Source organism: Ischnura elegans, chromosome 2 (genome assembly GCF_921293095.1).
Source record: "Ischnura elegans chromosome 2, ioIscEleg1.1, whole genome shotgun sequence".
Taxonomy (NCBI): Eukaryota; Metazoa; Arthropoda; class Insecta; order Odonata; family Coenagrionidae; genus Ischnura; species Ischnura elegans.
Window position 1 is genome coordinate 123,906,467 of NC_060247.1, and position 9,782 is coordinate 123,916,248.

Genomic DNA, 9,782 nt, shown 5'->3' on the forward strand with positions numbered 1-9,782 from the left:
CTAGGCCTTTCGCTGGCGCGGGAGTGGTGATATCACAGCGGATCGATAGGTACACCGAGAACAAGGCGGGAAGTTTATTTATGTGTCCATCCATAAATATAACAAATTGTGCATTCAGAGAGTAGCAGTGACCATTGGCCAATTGCGGCCAGCTGTTTTTGATTAAGATTTTTGTCTCCTTCCAAACTCTAGAAGGATCAATGGGAGATACAAAGGAAAGGCTTAGTTTGACAAAGTTTTAACTGGAACCGCATTAGTTCAGTGAAAAATGAATTGGACCACTTTGTTTCATTTAATTTCTCACAAAATTAAGTCATATTTGGTATTATAATCCTTTTATTTGTTTTATATCATGACAGCATGCAGGAAGTGTCAGTTTTTGGTAATTAATCCTACTTCATTAATATTCTATAAATAAGAATTTAAACAACGCAAAATCATCTTCGACCAAATTGTTAGTTAGAATCTCGTTATCCAGTGCAGCAAACTATCGAATCAGCGTTTAATTTCGACATAATACTGATTAATTTTCTTGTTTTAAATTCACATTGACTATTGATCGTAATTAGCACTCTTTCTAAAATCCATGGTTCGACCCGTCTGGTGAAGTTTTCTTGGGGATCTTTGAAAGGTGAAAACTTCTCCACCCAAAGCTTTCGTCACTGCATTATCATGAGTGCATTATTGCTCTCGCACTCATCGTCTCTCTTTGTCCATTAAGTGTCAAAAACTTCACTTCATTATTTTGGCTTGATTAAACAACAAATCGCATCGAAGCTCTGTGGAAATTTTCTGGTTTTTCAATTCAAAATTTCATTGATGCATGTTGTTTTATAATTTTTGACAACTGTAGAAATAATTTGAATATATTAATCCATATACTCCGTCCAGCCATAGTTTATATCCCTAAAATGTTTTCTTGAATGTTTTTGAAGCAATTCTAGATAAAAAAAATAATATATGCCGGGTAAGTGACACAATGGAATATAGTTTGAGTGAAGCTCAGAACAGGATGACAATCCGCTGTTATTACACTAAAATTTAATTAATTGTAAAGTAAATTTAGTTAAAAGTGGAATAAAAATAAACAAAATTCCTTCACTGGGGGCATGTAGTTTTATTGTGCTTCATATGCTAATATACTCTCAAAATTCACGCACCCAATTGAAAGTAAAACGACATTTGGTGCTATTGCAGCTTATTGCAAAATTACCCACGTTGCACTAAAAAGAATAAAATAATTACAACATAAAAACTATTATAAAACAACATTTTTCTCGGTAACTGAAAAGAAGAAAATACTATTACTTTGAGCATGACAAGAGCTCTGAATAAACTGAATAAAACATCGCAACCTCATTGTTCAATTTTCAACATGGGTATAGAAAGGGGCACTCCTGCGAAACGCAACTACTGGGTTTTTGCCAAGAAATTGCAGACTCTATGGATGAAGGGATAGAAGTGGATGCAATGATTGTCGACCTGTCAAAAGCATTCGACAAAGTAGAGCACAATCGGCTTTTAGAAAAAATGAGAAAATTACCACCTCAAACAGACAGTAGAATGTATTTTTGGGTCGAAAATTTCCTGAAGGGTCGAACGCAAAAGGTTAAAGTGGGTGAAATGTGCTCCGAAGAAGCACAAGTAACGTCGGGTGTCCCACAAGGTAGCGTCCTTGGACCGCTTTTATTCTTAATTTATATAAATGACCTCCCAAATAGCATTAACTCCCATATTAGGCTTTTCGCAGATGACTGCATTATTTACAGGAGAATAGAAAGGGAAAGCGATCGAGAAGTGCTTCAAAATGACATAAATAAAATGACAGTTTGGGTGTCAAAAAATGGAATGGATATAAACGTAAAAAAGTGTAAATTTATAACTTTTAGTAGGAAACTAAATGGGCCTAGGAGTGAATATTTATATTCAGGGACGGTTATTCCAAAAAGTGACCGATGTAAATACTTAGGGGTGTATTTAATGAAAGATTTAGGGTGGGAGGCAAATGTCGAACAATTAACAAAAAAGGCGTTCAAAACGTTACATTGGGTGATGAGGAATCTTAAGGAAAGTGATCGAACTACAAAGGAGAAGGCGTATAAGACATTAATCCGACCGATTTTAGAGTACATGTCACTAGTGTGGGACCCGTATGAAAAGGGACAAACAGAATCCATCGAGAAGGTGCAAAGAAAGGCAGCAAGGTACGTCATGGGGAAACACAAAAAGACCGAAAGTGTCGGTAAAATGCTGAAAGAACTGGGATGGTATACACTAGAACGGAGAAGAAAAATAAATAGGCTTTGCGCACTCTTCCGCACACTTAAGGGGAAAAGGCATGGGGGGAACTTCGGAGGAAGATTAAATACCCCAGCTATATTGGTAGGCATGATCACCAATTCAAGATGAAATGCCGGCCGCAAAGGACTAACGTAAAGAAATTCTCGTACCTTAACAGGACGATTACGGAATGGAATAGACTCCCTGCAGAACTGTTTAAGCCCTACCCTAACAACGTAAGGATTTTCAAAAAGAGGTGTAGAGGATTAATATTGGAAAATTAATATCACTGAATTTTAATACTTTCTAGTTTCATTTTGGTAATGTATTTCTCATTTGCTATATTTTTGTTTTTCTTTTTATTTTGTATAACCTGTTACCACCTGGCAAATAGCCGACTTGTAACTTGTACTATATAATAATAATAATAATATTCAACCAAAAGCGTAGGGCGCGTAAAGTTTTAATTTCAATTGGGCTCATGAATTTTGAGAACATGCAATAGCATTTGAGTATAATAAAACTGCATGTGCTCGACGTTTTTTGTTGAATGAGAATCCATTAACTCAAGAGCTCTTGTTGGGCTCGAAATAAAATTATTTTATTATTTTTAAGTTCATGATAAAAACGTTATAGGTGAAAGTTGTTTACATTGTAATTATTCCTGTATTGTTCAGCTTCCATATTAAAAGGCGAACATTAAAGCACAACTGACAGGAGTATTTATCAGCATTTGGATATTTTGAATCATTTTATAGCTAGTAGACGACCGTTCGTGTGCATTTACTTTTCCCTGTTGATAAGAGAATGCAGCATCGACTAATCTTACCTCTTTCAAAATTGCATTTCATCGTCTTACGCTGATTAAATTTAAGCAATTGTATTCAATTTAATCGTCGTATATAAGTAAATTTCTATTCTAATTCCATTTAGGATATTAAACCTGCAATTATATTGATGCAGATTCCAAGAACTGTTTCGTCACTAAAGCGTTATGTGGTTTGCAGAGTACGATCCTGACCTATTCAGACTCGATGAATCTATCGATTGACATATGTACCCATAGGTTATGTACCCAACATTAATTAGTAGGTGTATAGTTGGAACGAGGTTAAATCTGCATGTTCTTCAATCGTAGTGAGGAAATATTCAGCTGATTTCTCGCTTGTGTAACCCATAACGTTGTCCAGCCTGGTATTGCTTCAATTAATTTAATACTTGATTCAATTAATCTTGTTTATTCAATTCTGGTATTTTGGTCATGGCAATAGAACCACCGAATACCAAATCGGCCTTGATGATTAATATAATTTTTATAAAATCTGATTGGCGTTAAGCGAAACACAAGCTTACTTTGCGAATATTTGAAATCCAGTGCGAATCCAAGTAGCTCATGATAACGCTTAGTTGAAATGGTGACCTAAAATGTGAGAATCCGTTAACTCTAGTTTTCATATCTCACAAACTTTTAACAAGGCAATATAAAACCGGCCTTGACTGTGCCTCACCTTCAATGACTTGGATGATTTTGAATTTTCTCTGGCTTTCAGTAGCACACTCGCAGACATTTAAGTTGATATTCGTTCTTTGATTAATGATAAGGATTAAGGTGATGGTCACGATAGAGGAGTAATTATTTCGCATCCATGGTCTTATATCCTCATTCTTTCTTACCCCTAATGCCTCCAGCGTAACACTTGAGACATCACTTGGTTCGAAGAAAATGAAACAGGACTTTGGAGCAAAATCGCATGCCCTGAAATCCGATAAGATAAGAAGTCACACCGTTTGAGGTGTTTTCACCACTCTCATTCACTCCGATACTAAAACAAATCTCAATAAATAACCGCGAATAGTGGCCGGGCCGGAGAAGTGAAGTGCAAGACTATTGAGGGAGCAATGTACGTAGCTGCTTTTGTCCACAAAATCCCTGCCTACGTCTCCTTTGTCATTGATATACATCCAGAGAAAAAAAAACACTGGAAAACAGGGAAATGTAATGGAAATTGTAAATGGAAAGTTGTTAGGAACCCTGGCAGGAACAAATATACCTTTCCCGCCGTTGGTGTGGCTTATTGTGAAGTTCGCCTTCGTTCTCATGGAGAGGAAGCAGGAAAACATTAGCAGGCCCGCCGACTACTGAGGACCAGAACGTCCGCGTTCGAGGAAAGGAAATCTACAATTTTTATATCACTCTCTAGCGGAAAAGCTCGCTAATTTTCAGCGTAATAGGGAAGAGCAGGAAATAATGTGGGGTTTACTGTGCAGAAAGGGTAATTCGGACCGCTTTGGCTGATCTTTTGCATCAGTATACTCTTTTTGATTTTCTCCAGGATACAAGATTTTTACCATAGTCCATACCATAGATTCAACACGATCAGATCTTCAATCGCCTCCAATTTGCTAATGGTGTTCAATTCAAAGGTATTTTTCCGTACCTCTCAAAACAGGCGCGTGATTAGTAGAATACGAGATATATTTTCGAAAGGGTATAGGCATTCGTTTTTCCCCAACCACAAACGGCTTTGATAAACGTTGGGTGGAACTCAGTGATCTACTACGTCAAACGCCCATATTCCTTATGTTCTCTTTCATTGATTACGGTGGGTTTCCTAACATCAGGCCCGGAACTGGGGCGGGGCAGAAAGGACACGTGACACGGGCGGCAGATTTCATGGGGGTGCCAACATTTGTGAAGTTCATTTTATATAGTTATTTCATTTTTCAAATCATATTACTTAACAATAATTATTAACTTATAAATTATTAAACAATAATATGGATAAAACTTCTTGATAGCAAACATACGGTGTGCTATTTCAACTTCCGCATCCCATAAAAATAGCTTACGGATATATATTATATTTAAGTGGTGGGGGTGGGGAGGGAGGGAGTGAGAGGGGATCGCAGGATGGGGCGGCAAACTGATCTTGGCCCCCCCTGACAAAACTCCTAGTTCTGGCCTTGCCTAACATCCTACCAACATGCGCATACTGAAGCGGCTTGCGGAGTAGTAGGTAGATATAAAAAATTCCCATTCATGATTCCATTACTGTGGTTGCCATAGTTAGGGAAGTATTTTTAAAACCATAGTAGTTGCCAATACACGCATGTAGTGTTTTCGAAAAGACCAAAAGATGGCGAAATTCCGCAAATTTTCAACGGGAATAAGCGAACACTAAACGGCTAGATATCTTGGCGTTGAGATGGACAAACGTCTCGCATGTGCAGCTCACATCAAAACTGCCGTTTAAAAAGCAAGCTCAGGCAGTAAGCGCCGCTCTCCATCCGCTACTCAAATCTACATCGCTGGGCTCGCTGAAAAGAAAACTGCTTTTCTCCTAATCCACGATAATCCTCCTTTCTCATATTCCGCTCCCGCTTGGCCGCACGCCGCCACAACTCATTTAAACCGACAGATTCAAACTTGCGAGAATAAAGTCATCAGAAAAATCAGAGGAGCTGCATAGTTCATTAGCAATCGCAGTATTAGGAAGGATATGAAACTCACATCCATCCTTACAGCTATGAAAGTTTGCGCATACGATATTCTCCAATTCGTATAAAAAAAAAACAATAGCAAATTATTATAAAACCTTTGGCATAACGATATTCCTGAAAAACCACAACATAGAACTCCTTAATGTCCCATAAAACCTTCCCATGCCCCCAACCTTAATTAACCCCGATCTAAATTGCAATTCCATGAATACCGTTTTCCATAAAAAGTGAACGTAAAATATAATAAATATGAATAAACCAAAATATATATAAAAAACACATAGAATATTAAATCAACATAATATACACCAAATATATATGTCCAAAAACATCCATGGGTGGGTACTATGAGAGAGCCATCCGGCTGGGAGCTGTGGCTTAACAAGTGCTAAAACGTCGTGGTCTCATAGTAGTTGCCAAAGAAACCTGTTATTTGTAAAAACTCTTCTCGGGATATCGCGCGGGTAAGATTATAAATAATCTTACCCGCGCGGTATCCCGAGAAGAGTTTTTACATGTTGTTCGCCGGGAAAGTGTAAAATCATACAAAACCTGCTATTGATGACTTACCATAAAAATCCAATGGTGGCGTTAAAAACGCAATAATATGAGAAAAATAATCATAAAAATCGTGCTTATCAATGAGATCATGAAAGAATTTATTTTTCCTTCCATCTAGTACTGTAAAAAAGCTGCCATGTTGTTTATTTAAATGAATTAACATTAACAATAGTAGTGAGGAGGCAATAATGGTAGTGAGGGACGTGAAAAGAAAAAGGGCAGTCGTGTATGGAGAGAAGGAAGAGATAGACGTGTTGTAAAAGATCGGGAGAAAAATTAAAGTAGTGGTGTATTGAGAGACCGGAGGAAGAGATACGGAAGAATTCAGGATCGGCAGAAAGAAGAAGAGGACGCAGAGAAAAAGGAGGCGTCTACGAGAGAGAAAGAGACCGGAGGAAAGGGATACGGCAGAACTCAAGATCCCCACTGGTGCAGTTCATGGCAGTGGTTCAGTGAGTGGTAGTACGGATAGTACAAATGGGATTGTAATAGGCATGGCGGCTTGTTGATGTTGTTTATGCTCACGAGTTTTAAATAGTAAAATTTCTTTATAAAGTGTAACAAAATTATTTGTTAAGTAAGAGAAGGAAAGAAAATTAAAGAAAACGTTACAGTACTTGACTTTGAAAATCGTTATTATTGATTTCGCGCCAAAAAAAAGAACGGGAAAAAGGGCTATTATTCCTTAAGAATCTCTAATTTCGAAAAAGATTGATAAATACGCTACTTTTTAGATAATTACAATGCGTGGAAAATCGTTTGCTAAAATGTCGGTTATTTTCTAATATACAGCTCTCTCTCGTTTTTTAATGTTACAATTTTGATTTTGGGTTTCACCTTATCACAATATTGTTAAAAAATCTTCTCAAATGTTTCCATAGTGTGTTCCATAATTCCACTATGAGTGCGGCGGGTTGATATATTTCCTCGTATTAATTTGCCGTAATTTATAATCGTGCAATAATTATATGTTTTTGAGCAGTTTAAACGCTTTACCATTACTAAACGGTACAACTTGACCAGTGGCATCGACTCCATGGGGCCTGAGGGGGCCCGACCCCCTCAAAAATTCGTCATGGGGGGTGAGGACAATATTTGAGGCTTGCCGATTTTCCCCGGCGTGTCCAATTATCGAGATGCGAGTTTTCAGGGTTCTAATGTTGATCGTATAAGTCTTCTAAAATTCTTTAAAAAACTTAAAAACTCACTATAGGTATTTATAAAATTTCCCGGGGCAAGTACCCCGGAATGTGCCCCCAAATATATTTTTATATGAACTCCTGAACTTGACTTAGGTAAAAAAACACGAATAGAGGAATTGAAAAAGGCATCATTATGTTTTTTTCGCAAAGCGCTATATGACTTAATTAATTGTTTGAGGCGTAACTATGTGAAAGCGATTCATAATTAAATTAAGAAAAGTACAAAGTTCTTCTTTCTTAATTTAATTCGCTATATGACGTTAATATACCTTCACCATTTTTCGCTTGTTCGCCAGGAATAAAGGTTAGCCCTAAAAAGGTTAGACTTTTCCTTCAAGGAATGAAAAAATTGCACATTCTTCTCTTTATTATAATTTTAGACGTGTTTCAGTATATTAAAATGGCTTACGAAAATATAGAAATGCTAAACTCCTCATTAACCTTTTCCCAAAAACCGATTGTAACGCTCAGTCGAACTTCAAGACAAGAACCATTTGTAGGATGTTATAAATAACGAAAAAAAATCAGCGTGTTTTTGAAATGGGCATTAAGGCAACATTTGAGAATTAGAATCGAAGTCACGGATGAGGTAAAACAATTCACATTTCGCGCATCAATGGTCGTTTGGGAGCACGCACGCCAAGTTTTAGGTCTTTACCTCAGCAAAAGAAAAATTCAAACATTTATTAGTCTGGATTTTTTTACTTGCAACGACTCTACGCTGAGTTGCTCTGTGCAACACACGTGATTTTATGAGATACCTACTATACTAATTGAAATAGGTACCGAATTTTCGCGAACCGCGATAACGCCCGTCATATGCGAAATTTACTTCGTTCCGCGAAAATGCATGGCAAGTCGGTTCATTTCATCAAATTCTACAGGGGAAGAAAACCAATCAGCACAGTAAAATTTTAATTGTCATGGTCATAAGTCAAAAATACCAAGATTTTTTTGATTGAAAAATTATTATTGCGATAATTCGTTGACGAAGACTTCGCGCAACTGAGTAAGCTTCGGCAGTTAGTCCGGAAAAATAAAAAAAATCAGGTTCCACAGTCTTACTTCAGCTTTTTTTTATTCTCAATCATTGGTAAAAGTAACTTTCAACAAAGTAAGTCAACAACCTTTGACTACCAAAATACATAGTAATTTTTCCGTTGATAAAAAATGACATTGTCCGAGAAGATACGAAATTAAATATTTCATAGAAATCTTAACATTTTTGACGCAACTCTCCCTTCCGCAATCCAGTTCATAGTTAAGTAATTTATCTCTTTTACATCCTTTACAACCTGTCCTATGTAACTAATTTGGGGCCGTCCCTTGGCCTTCTTCTCTTCCACTTGTCTATCTACGATTGTTTTCAACAGCCCATCATGCCTCATAATGTGGCCAACTAAGTTGTTCCGACTTTTGCTGAAGATTTTTAGAAGGCTTCTCTTTTCACCCGCTCTTCTTAGCATTCCTCTCAACCTACTCGGTCGATCCATTTAATCTTCAAAATTCTTCGGTAGCACTTCATGTCAAATGCATCCACAGTTGACTTATCAAAACCTGTCAACTTCTAAGCTTCGATCCCATAGAGAAAAATGCTCCATATGTTGCATCTGATGATTTTTTCTTTTCTCCTACTCATGTATTCTCAGCTGCGAAAAGATTCTTTTTGTAGAAAGCCCTCATCGCCTGTGATACCCTACTGCATATTTCTTACTTGATTCGTCCATCGTTGTTATTCGGTTATTCGGCTTCGCAAGCAACAAAACTTTCTCATCTCTTCAAGTTTTCCTAGTTTTATGTTTGTCCAAGCCTCGTCTATTTTGCTGTCTACTAATATCTAAGTCTTATTTTTGTTGATTTTCAGCTGCCATTTGGCCATTGTTCTTTCCATATTTGTCAAAGTCTTCTTTAAATCACTTTCCGTCTCAGTTATGACTGCTATGTCGTCAGCAAATCGTAGCATACTACTTCCTTCTCCGAAGATATTGACACCCAAAGCCTTCTCCTTGATGGATTTCTCCATGTAAACATTTAAAATTGCGTGGGACAGAGCACACCGCGCACCCTTGTCGCACTCTCTTTTCTTCACTCTTGCTTCTGCACACTTGGGTCCACATTTTGTCACATCTACTTAGTTTTTATGCAATCTGTGCACAATCCTGCGATAATTACAGAGCACTCCATTTCTTTCCGAATTCTTACAATTGAATTCCATTCCGCGTTATCAAAGGCCTTCTC